This window comes from Labrus bergylta, chromosome 8 (assembly GCF_963930695.1).
Source record: "Labrus bergylta chromosome 8, fLabBer1.1, whole genome shotgun sequence".
NCBI classification, from domain to species: domain Eukaryota; kingdom Metazoa; phylum Chordata; class Actinopteri; order Labriformes; family Labridae; genus Labrus; species Labrus bergylta.
Window position 1 is genome coordinate 13,651,261 of NC_089202.1, and position 14,273 is coordinate 13,665,533.

At 43.0% G+C, this 14,273-nt stretch overlaps 1 protein-coding gene across 2 annotated transcripts in view; it reads left to right on the forward strand.

The window, feature by feature from the left end:
- The first annotated feature begins 953 nt into the window (after nucleotides 1-953).
- The window catches only part of LOC109993686 (glutamate receptor ionotropic, NMDA 2D), a 59,904-nt gene continuing 46,584 nt past the window's right edge, over nucleotides 954-14,273 (forward strand). For both annotated transcript variants that reach the window (XR_010666814.1, XM_065958207.1), the window contains exon 1: nucleotides 954-1,372. The gene's annotated coding sequence lies outside the window, so the exon portion shown is untranslated. The remainder of the gene's footprint in view (nucleotides 1,373-14,273) is intronic.

A 14,273-nucleotide genomic window follows, 5' to 3' on the forward strand; every position in this document is an offset into this window, starting at 1 on the left:
AGCTGCTGTTACATTTAAACACTCTATCTCTCTCTGTGAGGGTTTATACAGAGTGTGTGTGTGTGTATTTCTGCTGAAAGGTTAAACCCCAATCATAAGATCATAAGGAGTAAACCAGTTCACATTCTGCAGATGATCTAAGGGTAACTGTAGCTTCATTGATTTGAGCTGATCCCAGATCACACACAGAGAAGAGAAAAGGAATGATGACTGAAGGGAAGATAACAACACATTTAAAATTTAACGTCCTTTACACCTTCTGTATCCCCCAGAGATTCACCTTAGGATGAAAGAGAAGTGTAAACAACATAAAATCCAGCAGCTTTTTGTCAACAGATGGTTATAAAAAGTTACTTCCATATAAATATTTGATTTCAGCTCTGAAGCCCAAACATGAGGAGTTCACAAACTCAGCTGCAGTGTTGTGAAGCCTGCATGTTCCCTGCACTCCCTGCAAGCTGCTCACACACGATCACTGACACGCTACTGTAGTATGGATTTCTCATTCACGCGCACACGCGCTGCATCTCCATGCAAAGATGCACCGCCGGCAGGGTGACACTCACATGTGGATCCACAGACGCTCGTGTGGTGTGGCGCCTCCGTTTTGCTTGGAGAAGCAGAAAGAGGCGATAGGAGGGAGGCATGAGGGGAGAAAAAGGCAGGACGGCCAGGGAGGGAGCCAGAGATGGATGGATGGAAGGATGGAAGGATGGAAGAAGGGGGGGAGGGAGGGAGGGGAATTGCAGAGGGAGGCGAGGGAGAAGGAGGGAGGGAGGGCTGGATGGGTAGGCAATGAGAGGGCTGAGTGGTTCTAGTAAATATTTATATTGCAGCATGATACGCACAAGAGTGAAAGGGGGGGGGGGGTGAATGGGGAGATATAGAGCGTCCATCCCTTTATTAATTTTATTCCGGACCGCTAAGTTTAGCATTCAACACGTGTCGCCAGTGATGGAGAGAGGGAGGGAGGAGGGAACGAGAGAGAGGGAGAGAGAGAGGTTGACGGTTGCTAGGTGACGGGGCGCATATACTGAATTTTAACAAAAGAACAGGGAAAGAGGGAGAGGGAGAGAGAGTGTGTGAGAGAGAGAGAGAGAGAGAGAGAGAGAGAGAGAGGAGAGGAGAGAGGGAGGGAGAGAGGTAGAGAGATCGGAGAAATTGAATACATGTAGAAGAGATATATATTTAGAGATATATTTTTCCCCCGCGTGCGTGTCTGTGTGTGCGTGTGTGGTGGCGGCGGTCGTGGCGGCGGTGTTTGTGGTGGTTGAGAGGGGGGACAGCCGCAAAACGGATACCTCAAAAAGGAAGGATGTGAAAAAGGATGGAGGGACGCAGGAAAAGAGGGGGGAAAGGCTGGTGAAAAACAGTAAGTACCTACATTTATTTAAATGATATTTGCAGTGCAGAGGCATTTCACCCCGCGCGCACACACAGAGTCTGTACTGCTGAGATGAATTGCGACTCGGGCAGTGAGCGGGTGCTACGCGTCATTGAGACAGGCATAGTGGGTTCGGGTGTCGGCATCTGGACGGCCGCTGGTGATGGAGAGACGGATGGCCTGGGATGGGGAGGTGGAAACGGCCGGCGCACGGGAGCTTTGACCCCTCTGTCATTGCTGCGCCTGAAAACTCACAAGCCTCTTCTTCGCTTCTTTACGCATAGATTCCTCACAGCAGCCGGCTTAGATATCCAAACCACACACACTTATTTTACCGGCAGTTCAATTAATCATATGGACTAAAGCTTTAGGCTGTGATTTTGTCTGCCAGGATTTTCCCTACATTATTAATAAAAACAGAGTTTGGGTTCCGTTTAAGTCTCCAAACATCGGCGCTGGCTGCAGTTTCCTCCTCACTCTGCTGCGGCTGTATTAATTGAGGTGATCATATCTGTTGATGCTCATTTTCTCAGGCTGCGTGGTCAGTGTTAGAGACTGAGTGTGTGTGTCTGCCTATGTAGCCACAGCTAAACCCGCAAGATTGCCGATCAGTTTTCCCTCTTGATCTATTTATATCCCAATACGCTGATTTTTTTGGGCGTATGGCGGCACACAGTTATCCCTCTGTTGCCACCGAGGAATCTTCCCCAACGGACTGAGTTGCCTCAAACACTCACAGACAGCTGGAACAGGCGGTGTTTTTTGTTGTTGTTGTTGTTGTTGCTGCTGCACGGGTGAAGGAGTGTGTGAGAGACTTCACTTTGTAGGTAGATTCCTAAATTTGCATCCCCTTTGGGTGCGCAGATAACTTTTGTTTTTGCCTTGCAGTTAATACAAGAAGAGGTGAATGCAGGAGCAAAACACACCAGCATAAAAAAAACAAGGCCTCGGTTCATAAGACCACCAAAGAAGAAGCTGCTGCTGTTGACATGTTAAACAAAAAGCACAGTGTTGCTTCACTCGCAGATTTGCTGCAGAGTCCAGAATCAAATACACTGTCCTGCATTGTGAGGCCATTTATCCACATGGAAATTGGAATTAATGAGTTATTTGTTTTTCCATTTCTGTGGGCTGTTTGGTGCCTCTCAGCTGAATTTTCAAGCTGATATCCATTTCAATCAGCTCTTTCACCCACAGGTGATGCTCTCAGTTCAGTTTATAATTTCCCTCTGAATTTTACACACAGGCGAATACTGCAGCAGTGTTCTGCATGCACTGCTGCCTGTGAAGTGTTGCCTTCAGTGTCAGCAAAGCCAATCTGTCCTATAGTTGCCCTGAGAGATCTTTACTGTACCAGCTGTGAGAAGGGGTAAGGAGGGGGGGGGGGGGGATTGATAAGAGAGACAGAAGGTGTGGAGGAAAGGGAGATGAGAGAAGGTGTGATGATGAGGAAGAGGAGGTGGAGGGAAGAAGGCATGAGGGGAGAGAGATTGGAAAGGAAGCAAAACGAAGGGGAGAGTAAAGAGAAGGCTGGCTGGAATTGGATATCAGAAGGGGGACATGGTTGGAAGGCTCAGGAGCCCAGATGAGAGGGAATAGAGTCAACATTTGTGTGCTTGTTGTCTCCAACCCCCTGCTCTTCATCAATTTCACCTCATTGATTCATTGACGTTTGCAGAGAAAACCTCCAAGCTTAGCTCAACCCCCATTTTTGCTCATCGCTTATTTCTTCTGCCAATCCCCCTGTTTCTTCTCGCCTCAATCCTTTCCGTCTCTTCACCCCTGCAACCTGTGACTTCCTCTGCACTGTTTCCTCTTCCCCCTCATTCCTCATTCTCCCTCCTCCCCTTTCATCATATGTTTGATGCAACATTAGTGGATGGTTTCCTCAATCCTGCCGCCCACCGAAAAGCCCCTCTACCACCCTGTGCACCCACTGTTCTTTTTAATACCACTAATTAAGGTAAAGCCCGTTAACACAGAAACATCAATTAGTGTTTAACGAGATCAGAGGCTGGAGTTTTGGAGCGATTACAGTGCTCCCCTTGCCCAACGTTCCTCTCTGGTCTCTACACACAGTGTTGTATTGATGAATGTGTTGCATATTCACTTTGGCCTGCAGCAGTGGTGAGCCAAGAAGTGTGTGCATGTGCAGGCAGGGGGCTGTCATGTGATGCTTGATTAAATATTTCAAAGAATGTTATATTTAAAAAAGGTCTTAAGAGATATTCACAGCAAAACAATTCAAATGGTTTACTAGAAATGTATATTTTCTGTTGTAGCATAGAGCTCATTAGATAAAACCTGTAATTTCAAGACAGAATACCCTCCATTTAAATCAGCAGGGGACACTGTTTATCAAATTTACTATTCCCTGAAATTGAGCACTAAAGTTTAAATTGCACACTTAGGTCTAATGTAATTCATGATTTGACTTAGTTTTTTGAGCAATCAGGCTTCCAAAACCTCTGGGGTTTATTTGTTGATGACTTGATTGGCCAATCGACAGAAAATTGATTAGCACTAATGATTTTTGAATAATCCCTCCAGACATTTTAGTAAAAACAGTACTAAGATGGCAAATGGGCTCTAGTGTGTTCACTGTCACAGTTGCTGGTGTTCTCTGTTTATATTATACACATTTGAGTGTTTTTCAGTGCTATATAATAACACTAAGTATTGCATGTTTTTTAAGGTTTATTTTGTGTTTTTTTTTACAATTCTATTTAGAGATAGGACAGTTGATGAAATTGAAAATCAGGGAACGAGAGTGGGGAACAACATGTGTGAAAGGAGCCACAAGTCGGATTCGAACCCGGCCGCTAGTTTGGAGGACTATAGCCTCCGTGCATGGGGCACGCAAACAAACCACTAGGCTGCTGGCGCCCCTGTGGGGGCATGTTTTGACTGTTCTTGACATTTAATAATCTCAACAATATATAATGGGCTGATGAATCAATAAAAAAAGTACTTGGCATCTCACAATGGATTACTGTAGAGATACAATTTAGTGCAGTACTAGAGACTTCCAAACTTCTGTATTCAAAGAGACAGTTGTACTTTAAAAGACAATTTGATTTGAAAATGATCTGCTAGTCAACATTAGCAACAAACACCTTCTTTACTACTGGTGACACTTCAGTACATTTTTAGTTGATGCGTTCGCTGTCAAAGCTGCAAGTAAAAAGTGACAACTGAAAGTACAGAACACTAATAAGATGTAATAGTCACATTATGACAAGTTGGAGAATAAATAAACATCTTGTTCCGTGAGGGGGAAATGAGCATCATCTGTGTAATTCTTTGACTCCTGTGTCTCAGAAGAAAAGAGGGACATGATTAATTCACAACCTGATCTACAGCGACCTATTACTGGGTTGTGACAAATGACTTTCCACTGAAGAAGTTCTGCTCAAGGTTTCTGCCCTTCAAAAGAAGGTTTTCTTTGCCCCTGTCATCTAGTTCTGCATGAGTATAGGTTTGAGAGCTCGTCTAGACCTGTTCTAAATTGAGGTTACTTCTGTTGTGATTCAGTGCAAAATAAATGTAAGTGATTGAATGATTGACAGGTTTTAATTCTGCTTTAGGTGTGTTGAAAAGGCTTTTTTAAAGACTGAAACATCTTCTGAATTTTTTACCTTAGTGTACTGTAAGGCCAAGTTAATACTTTTTGTTTAATCATGCATTTGCGTACGTGACCAACTGTGTCATGAGTGTAATCGTATATAGACTTGACTTTAGGTGACTGTGTGAAGGTGAAGTGTTACTGAAGGATACCACTAGTGGGCACACCACAGAGCTCAGGCCTTATATACCTGATGTGTGGGATGTAAACAACAAACATGGCGACACTTGGACAGGTTACTATAACGTTTGTTCTGAGATCAGAAAGAAATTAAATATTACCATCAACAATCACCAGTAACACCAGATGATGTCCAGTGTCGGAGCACACCTTTGTCTCTGTCTGCACTCCGTCGGTCCGTTTTCGGTTCAACTTGTGACAATGTTAACTGATACCTTTCAGTGGACTGTGTACGTAGATGTCGTAGTAACAGCATCTGATGGAAAAACAGAGTACTTGTGAATTCTGCTTTTAGTTTTTCATTTTAATGTCAGATATGTATTTAATAAAAAACTATAAAAAAAACGATTTTATTTTTATTAGTTGGACAGTTTCAACTCAGACTTCTAAAACATATCACCTCGACTTTAAAACTTTCATCCAGAGTTCTCCCTGCTGCTGTGTTGACTCTGTCATATCTCCTCTGACTCAACACTGCCCCTCCTCTTAATGTGTATACTGCAACTCGCATCCATGGCATGCTAATCTTTGAGAACATTTAGAGCCGACGCGCCAAACGGACACAGCGAACGCGAGGCAGCCATCAAGCGTAGTTAACAGCAAGAATATTTCTGGTGTAAGGTAGCAGGTACCTTGGTTTTGCAACCCCTGAGGTGAAGCCCCAGGTCCCATCACAGCCGAACTATACACCAGGACTAGCAAAGAGAGTCAAAAACATGGTGTAGATGGAAAGACAGTAACTGATTGAACAAACAGGCAGAGAGAAAGGCATGCTTGCAGATAAGACACATTCATAAACAAAATCACACAGACAGGTATGAACCTGCACGCAGTAGTGAGGGAGAATTTAGCCTGTACACCTTGCACACTTGACTATCAAACAGGTGCACATACACAAACACATACACACAGATACACACAAACCGGAGCCAAAGCCCTGCGGCTTGTTTTGGGAATACAAGTCTGGAGGCAGCTAGCAGGCACACAGCTTCACATGGCTGCATGCAATACACAGTCACACACACTTTCAAAAAATACGTTCAGGCATATACCCATGGGTACGCAGGCACATACACACACATAAACACACACGCTCGGCAAAAAAAATTGAATGGCATATTGCGCACAAACACCAGTCACAGTTTTGGTTGAGAGGGGACCTTGGGACCTGGCCCATGGGATTTGCACACATACAGAGGCTGTACTGTATATATACATTTACGAGTGCACACTACTTATTACGGAGAGAAGAGGAGAAATAAAGAGCATGGAAAGACGTGCACATTTTTTTTTATGCTGCATGTTGCAGCAGTGTTGTTCGCTCTTGATGATGGATGGGGTAGAAAGTGACAGCATAAGTGGTTATTAAAAAGTGGAAATGAGGGCATTTATTAAAACTGTGTTTGCCCGTATCTGCGTCCAATGTCTCATGTCACCCTGGGTTGCTGTGTCATGCCCCCTGATCTGTGAGACAGAATGTAGGGGCAGCTTTGTTTAAAACCCTTTGTCATTCTCTTCTTAGAGAACCTAGCAGCTGGCATTTATAGAAGGCTTTGTACCAGAGTGACTGTGCCAGATTTATGGGTGCAGGTACTGGCTGCAAAGTTGAAGCTGTTTAACTGCCTTATCACTTCTATGTAAAAATATATTTTGCTCTATTTCCTTTCAAGTTTGAATGTGAAATTCCCTCATAAACAGGTGTCGACTATACAGCTGTCACAAATGCAAATATGTGCGTTTGCACCTGAATGGAATTTGCACAGTGTGTTATCTACAGTACAGCGAGGAGGGGAAGACAAGAGAGGGAGAGGGAATGTCAGTACCGAGATGGAAGAAAGCCTCAGATGGAGATAGTTTGATGTTTCTGGGCTCCTGTTAATGTGCTTCATCTTTGCATGTAAATAGCTCCAGCTTCTTAAACAGGCCTTGTGATTCAAGACAGTCTCACAGATCCTCTCCGGGTTTTTGACGGTGAAAAGAACGAAATGTACAATATGCCTGGATTGCAGGTATTCTGACTCAGGGTCGGGATTAATTTGTTCTCAATTCCCCTTGTGAGGTTTCATTATTCAAATTGGAAATTTTTCAACATCCAAGTCTTCTTTAGTCTATCTTTTGAAAGGTGATAAGGAATGAATGCTCTCTTCTCAATTATGTAATAACAATTTCAATCCATATTTTTGAATGAGCCAATAAAAGTCCCCAACCTTGGCAAGATACTGATCAGGCTCATCAAGTTGATTGTTATGTGATGTGCTCAATGTAAACTTTAGCATATTCTTCATCAAAGTCTTCAGCATTGAGAAATAAACACACATATTCACAAGTTATGCACCATGAAGTAACGGGGGGGGGGGGGGGGGGGGAACAAGGACATCAACAGTTGGCAGAGGATGTTCCCTGTCATCTATCTCCAGATATGAAGCCTGCTGATTACAGCACACGGTGATCAATAGGCAATGTCACTATAAAAGACTCTTTTCTGGCAGTGTGTGCGTCTTCATGTATCCCCTCATGTGTTGTTTGCCCTTTGTGTGATTTCAGTCTTAATAGTGTTGACTCATTTTTGAGGGTCTAGTGAACTGCTAATGCTGCATTCATGCCATATTGGCAAAGTGGTAAGAACAGGAATAGCTGTCGTTATCTTTCCAACTTCACATGTTATGAAAAGATAATCAGCCATGCCAAAAACAGTTTAACACTTATTTCGAATAAGCTTGAGCATATGTATTTGATTTTATTCAGATACAGCTGTCACCGATGGCTTGTTTGCAACCAAACAAGCCATCCCCTTGCATTTTTACTTTTGTATTTTCTTTTCTTGTTGCACAAAATCCCATCAGCTAGTCAATTCTGATATGTAATGTAATGTACAGTTCTCTCATTCTGGCTGCTCATAGGTGAATTCTGCACAACGTGGCCATCTCAGACGACTAACACCTCTTTGATGAGATTCTGTTGCTTCATGTGTCAAGACATTGTGGAAAAAAAATACACGAGAAGCCTTTTTTTTTTTTTTTTGCTGTGAGAAATAAACATCACAGGTTTAGTGGGCTTCTTGATTCTTCTGTGTGAAGACAACACGGCAGGGTTTCGACATTCCCTTCACCAACCTTTCACCACCTTATACTCCTGAGGATCCTCGGCTCCATTTAGAAAGCCTTCAGTTGTCCCTGAAACTCCTCTCCCTTTTTGGGATTCTGTCTGCACAGGAGTGAATTTCCTGAGCCAAACTGTTCCTCCAACATTTATAGGACAGGCTGACAGAAGTGTTGTTAACACCTTTGGTTATGAGGGGAGACAGAGCCAAATGTGCTGTGAACGCTGCTCAAACCAGTATACAGCGTTGTAACATAGCAGCGTTCGATATTTTTTTAAGCAGACACAGCCAGGTTTCACCTAAACAACATGTTGCACCTGCTTCTGAAAGACACCAACTTCCCTTTTTTCTCTTATTCAGTATGTTGTCACATGTGTGAGTATGCATGTTAAAATGTGACAGGGTGTGTTTGTACACATTTATGCATCTGTGTGATGTTTGTACATGCATTTCTGCTTGTGTGTGTGCAACTGCTTGTGTGTGACCTTGTGCAAAGGCGTGATACATGTGGGTATCAGTGAAGGTTTCCCACACCAGTTTAATCTGTTTATCCTCTGAATAAGATTGTGAATCATTATCATGCAGAGCTATAGCTGCTTCTATCTGCCGAGAGGCTTCTGCTGCTTCCTAGTTTTTACTTGTTACAGAATGTTTCACCTTACGGGTCTTGAAGGGCTGCAGTGTCGGCTGCTATTCATCTTGCTCTTTTAATTAGTGACTGATTTAGATCTGGCTAGGTGATCCCAGTGTCTGGCCAATCAATGAGGGAATTAATGGAAGCGCTGGTGCAGGCAGAGTCGAGCAGCACGGTGGCTTTGCGACTACTGGCTCGAGATGGGATGAAAAAATAATTCAGTTAATGTTATTGTGTAAAAAAAAAACCACAGTGTTCTGTGCCTTAAAGTGATCCTGCTTAATTCTGAATGTTCCCAGACTTACTTCTACTATTTCATCACATCTGCTGGAAATATTTCATCCAATTTGTAGCTGATTTCAATCTCAAAGCCTGCTTGAATATAAACAAAATCAAAACAACAATCAGCTATGCATTTCATTTATGAATGTACAGTAGATTATGTAAATGCACAGAATGAATGCAGGTTTATTCTCAAATGATTGCTCTGCATTGATAGCGCCAAAGATATTAAAGCCATTTTCCCCAAACCACAAACACCTCACAGTTTCTAGATGCCTGTAAATAGGATGAGCTTTGAGAAATAATTCCTTTTAAAACAAACATAATAAGATAATCCCACCGGTCGTGCGTTGTAAGGACAGCTTGACAGAGGGTTCAGGGAAGAAAAGCAACTACGGAAAACAATTTATATGTACATTAGATCCAGTAAATTATGTGGTATTATAGTCAGCCAGGGAGCAGAGAGGGCCGGCCCAGAAGCAGTGCTGAGGATCTCTGCTCCTCGCTCTAATAGATGCCAGGTGGTTGAGCAGGAGAAATGAAATATTCCCTCTCCTTGGCCAGCCTTAAAGTACGTAAGCGCTTCTATTAAACAAGCATTGGCCTCACAAACTGTGAATCCTCCTTACTATAAAGGCTTATTGAAATAATACACTATCTTACATAAATTGTTCATGCCCGATCCCCAAAGAACAGCCTTTCCACATGAAAGATTCTGACCTGTCTATAGACCGTATACAACATGGATGTAAGGGTTGGCAATATAGAAAAAATATCACCTCATGTTTTGTTATGGCAGGATCACAATCATGATCTTTTCACAATTCTTTCTCATATTGCTTATAAGTTAACAATATTTGGCTGGGATTCAATATTTACTCTAGTCCGGATTCTCTCTCTGTCACTCTCTTTTTCTCCTCTTAGCTTCATCTATTACTGTCCTCTTCTGTGTCTTAGCCTCAACCATTGTATCAAACAGTACAGAGAGGGCTGAAGGCTGCTGTGTGAACTAGGGCTGTAAAGCCGTATGCCCTTCTCGTGAGATGACCGTGGCCCGCTGCAGTATTACATAGTGCTAAGGGCAGGTGACTCTGCATCTAATCTCCTCACTGTTAGACTCTCAGCATACTGTTTAGTTTAGGATGCTCTCTCTTAAGGTTCTTATATATTATTATATGTATATTATTGTTTCTTAAAAAAAGAGGTATAGTCCTTTTTGGTTTTGGTTTTCATTTTCAGACATGAATCCTGCCCCCTTGTGAAGGAAAAGGGGAGGGAAATACAAAATGTCAACACTAAACCTACAGTTTCCAACTGTGTGTGTGTGAAATAAAACAGAATAGCAAATAGTGTGAGCATAGAACTGCAACAGCAAGAAAGTGCACTATAGCCTCGTCAAATTCTAATCCTTTGACGATCTAATATTGTCCTTTCAATCACCCTGACATGGACACAGACTGTTTCGTCACCCAGTGGTTTCTGAAGTGGAGTTTCGAAGCCATGATGGTAATGCTGTTTCAAACTAACTTTGAGTCCACCTACAGTGGACACAGGCAACTGGTTGAGCTGAGCAGGGCCTGTAGCCTGCTGGAAAACAGCTACAACGATCAGAAACAATCCTTATTCAATAAAATCAAAGGGATGGGTTATAAAATCAATTCATCCCCTGTACAGTGTGCGCGGGTGAAGACATGAACTGTTCAGACCGAAACCTTTTTTGCACCAGGCTTTAAACATGTTTATTTCTGCTGTCAAAATGGGCAATTTAATATATCTGCTTGGGCCGTACAGATATTTATGTCTGAACGCTCAGGAGGGTAATAAACCATTTGTAGTCAATGTTTTCTGAATGGATGTGTGCATGTTTGTATTTATGTGTGTGTGTGTGTGTGTGTGAGAGAGAGAGAAGATAGAGTGAGTGCTCTGAATTATTTCTATGTATTTTTCAAACACACATTTATGTTGTTCATGCACCCTGTATCTCTCATAATTCTGTGTGAGCTTGCACTGTCTTGAGGATTAAATGAATGACAGGGGGTGAACAGATAAAACATATACACACTCATACACACTCATACACACACACACACACACACACAAAAGTGAATAATTCAAGAAGCCCAGGCTGTATTACTGAGCAAAGTGAAACAACTGAGGCTTTTATTTTTAACAGCTGATTTTCCTCTCAGGTTATAGGAGTTCATTTTCGAGCATTACTGTAATTACTAGACATGTGTGAGATTGTCTTGAAGCAAAATCAAACACATTCTCCACAGAAGTAATTATGCACCTTGAGCCGAATGCTATCACTTGACATGAGATGTGAATTCAAATATTTCAGGATTTGATTTCCCGTCACTTCTTTTTGTGTCTGATGTGCCAGAAACCACAACGGCGCTTACAACTAAAGCATTTTCTTTTGTTAAGAAATGAGGTCAGGGAATTGTCAGCTCTATACTGAGGCAGGTTCCAGGGTCAGCTTCATCTCATTTCCATCAATCCATGGAGGGAAGTGAAACAAGGAGTGTACTCCCATTTAAGTAATGAAATTTATCTCCTGAATGTACGGAAGTGAAGTCCAATTAATTGACACTGTCTCTTGGCAGAAGTGTTTAATCCCAGCCAATGAAAAAATATTAGAATTAAAGGCAAGATACTTTGAACTTTGGAGTGAGAAGCGTTTTTTTGTGTGACCGCACGGAAATTAAAGGGACTTGAAATGTCAGAGTAAAAAGCTGTTTTACTGTGAAGAGACATCAAAGTGAGATGTCAAGGTGACTGTTTCATTGTGCTCTTGTGAAAGGTTACAAAATACAGAAAGGACAAATGGAGACTGAAAACAGGTGTAATGCAGAGTCAGTAGAGGTTTCACTTACCCCTCTCCTGAAGCACTAGTGTTTATACAACATCATAGTTTTTGAGGCTATAGATATGGTAGGGAATGTGAAGGCCTCAAGGTACAACAATGAAGTTTCATTTCAAAACCTTCCTAAGTATTTCCTTCAACAGAATCACTGAGAGAAGAGAGGAGAAGCCATTTTTATCTTGTTCTTGGATAGGTAACATACCTTTAGATATTTGTTTGCCCCTGTGCAAATGTCTCATATTTGTAAAGCACAATTTATTTGTCACACTCGCTATCAGCAAGCCCCTTAAATTTAACTGTTCCACATAAAAAATAGTGTCACATTAAGGAAAGCGACCGGCTCTGCTCTTATCAGCCTGTGGCATGTGTAATCTATGAATACCGCGTGTTGCTTTTCCCCGTGAGGACTTGGTGTCACAAGGGTTTGATAGATGGCTCAGACTGTGCCACTAGAACGGCTTATGATGGCCACAGCGATCAAGTCCAAGGGAGGCAGCGGCAGCAGAAGCAGCAGCAGGCTTAACTACTGCTGTACAGCCATGCAGTAAAAACACACAGTACTGTACGCCCTGCTGCTGCACGCTGCGCTACTCGCCGATCACTCTGCACACTCTGCACAATGGGAACAAGAGCCGCCGCCTGCCTGGTGGCTCTTCTTCGCAACAGGAATCAAAGACATAGAAAGAGATAGAGAGAGGTTGAAATGAGAGGGAGGAAGTGAGGGAGGGGAGGAAGCGGAGAGTGAAAGAAGTGCAGGACAAAGACTTGTGCGGAGGGACAGAATGGGGTATGGGTAGGGAGGAACAGACAAGGAGTTGTGGATGAAAGAGAGAGGAGAAAGAGGAGTTTGGTGGAAGTAAGATGGTGTATAAATGTATGAATGAATAAATGGATGAATGAACGAGTGACCAAATCAAATGAGTGAGACAGACTGAGTGAAGGAGTGTGTCTGGAAGTTTTCTCTTGAGTGAGTGTGTGCGTGTGTGTGTGTGTGTGTGTAAGCAAGTGGATGAGTGGCTGAACAAGTGCAGCAGGACAGAGAGAGAGAGATAGAGCAAGAGAGAGCGAGAAAGAGAGAGAGTGAGATTGGGAGAGGGAGAAAGAGAGGGAGAGAGGATATGTTTCGTCAGAGAGGACACACTCCAGTGGCTGTGATTGAAGTATGGGCCAATTAACACGAGGAGCATTGAGCTACAGCTGCACTCTTCTCTTCATTCCTCCGCTCCCCCACACTGCCATATTACCCCGCACGCCACGCACACACAAACGGACAGTGATACACTCGCATATATACACACTGTGGGCACCACACTGCGCTGGCACTTTATCTTATCTATCACTATGGTGCAGCAATGGAACCAAGGAAATTACACAGGCTACATGCAGCAGTGTTCTCGAGCACGCTGCAGTCTTAGATGTGGACAAATGGAGGGAAAAAAAAGAAGAGAAATTGAGAGCCTTCTTCAGGGGAGGGTTTTCGTATTCTAGGCACTTGCGGTGACTCATAGAGACACTGCAATTTCTTCTAATGGTTTACAGTAGACTACATATTAGCCTGAATATATTTCAGATGTTTTGTTTGCTGTGAAAAACTGGCCTGGGCTTATTTAGTGCATCTGGTGCCACAGGCAGCAGGTAGCAGGTCCATTACTCTGCATGACAGACTGGAATGAAGCAGCAGAGCCCCGATGTGGAGCAGAACACAACCTCTGAACACTGCACATCCACAACTTCCACACTCTAGACTCCACAGGCTCCCTTTCCCATTCACATCTCCCCAGCAGAGCCGATGCAGCACAGACCTGGCAGGCTGCCTCTGCTGGAGTTCAGAGGGAGAGAGGGGCTCAGAGAGGTGTGGATACCAGCAACCGGCTCACTCCTCTCTTGTGACTCGCTCTTCCAGAGTCACCGCGGGCGCTAGCTGCAGCTGTATCATGTACAGTTAATGGACCAGAGGGGATATGAAACTCCTAAATACTGGGATTATTTTTCTACCATCACACTGACAACCAGAATCAATTTTTCATTTTTTGTTTAGAGGCTATACACAACTTTTTATTCTTCTTTGGTGTTTGCAGGAGTAGCATAGGCTTCAGTGTAATCCTCTACAGAGGACCATACCTTCAAAGTAGCTGATTCGCCTTCAGCAAATGAAAACTCCAAACCTGTTTTTATATTGTTCAAACTGGTGAATAAAATGTT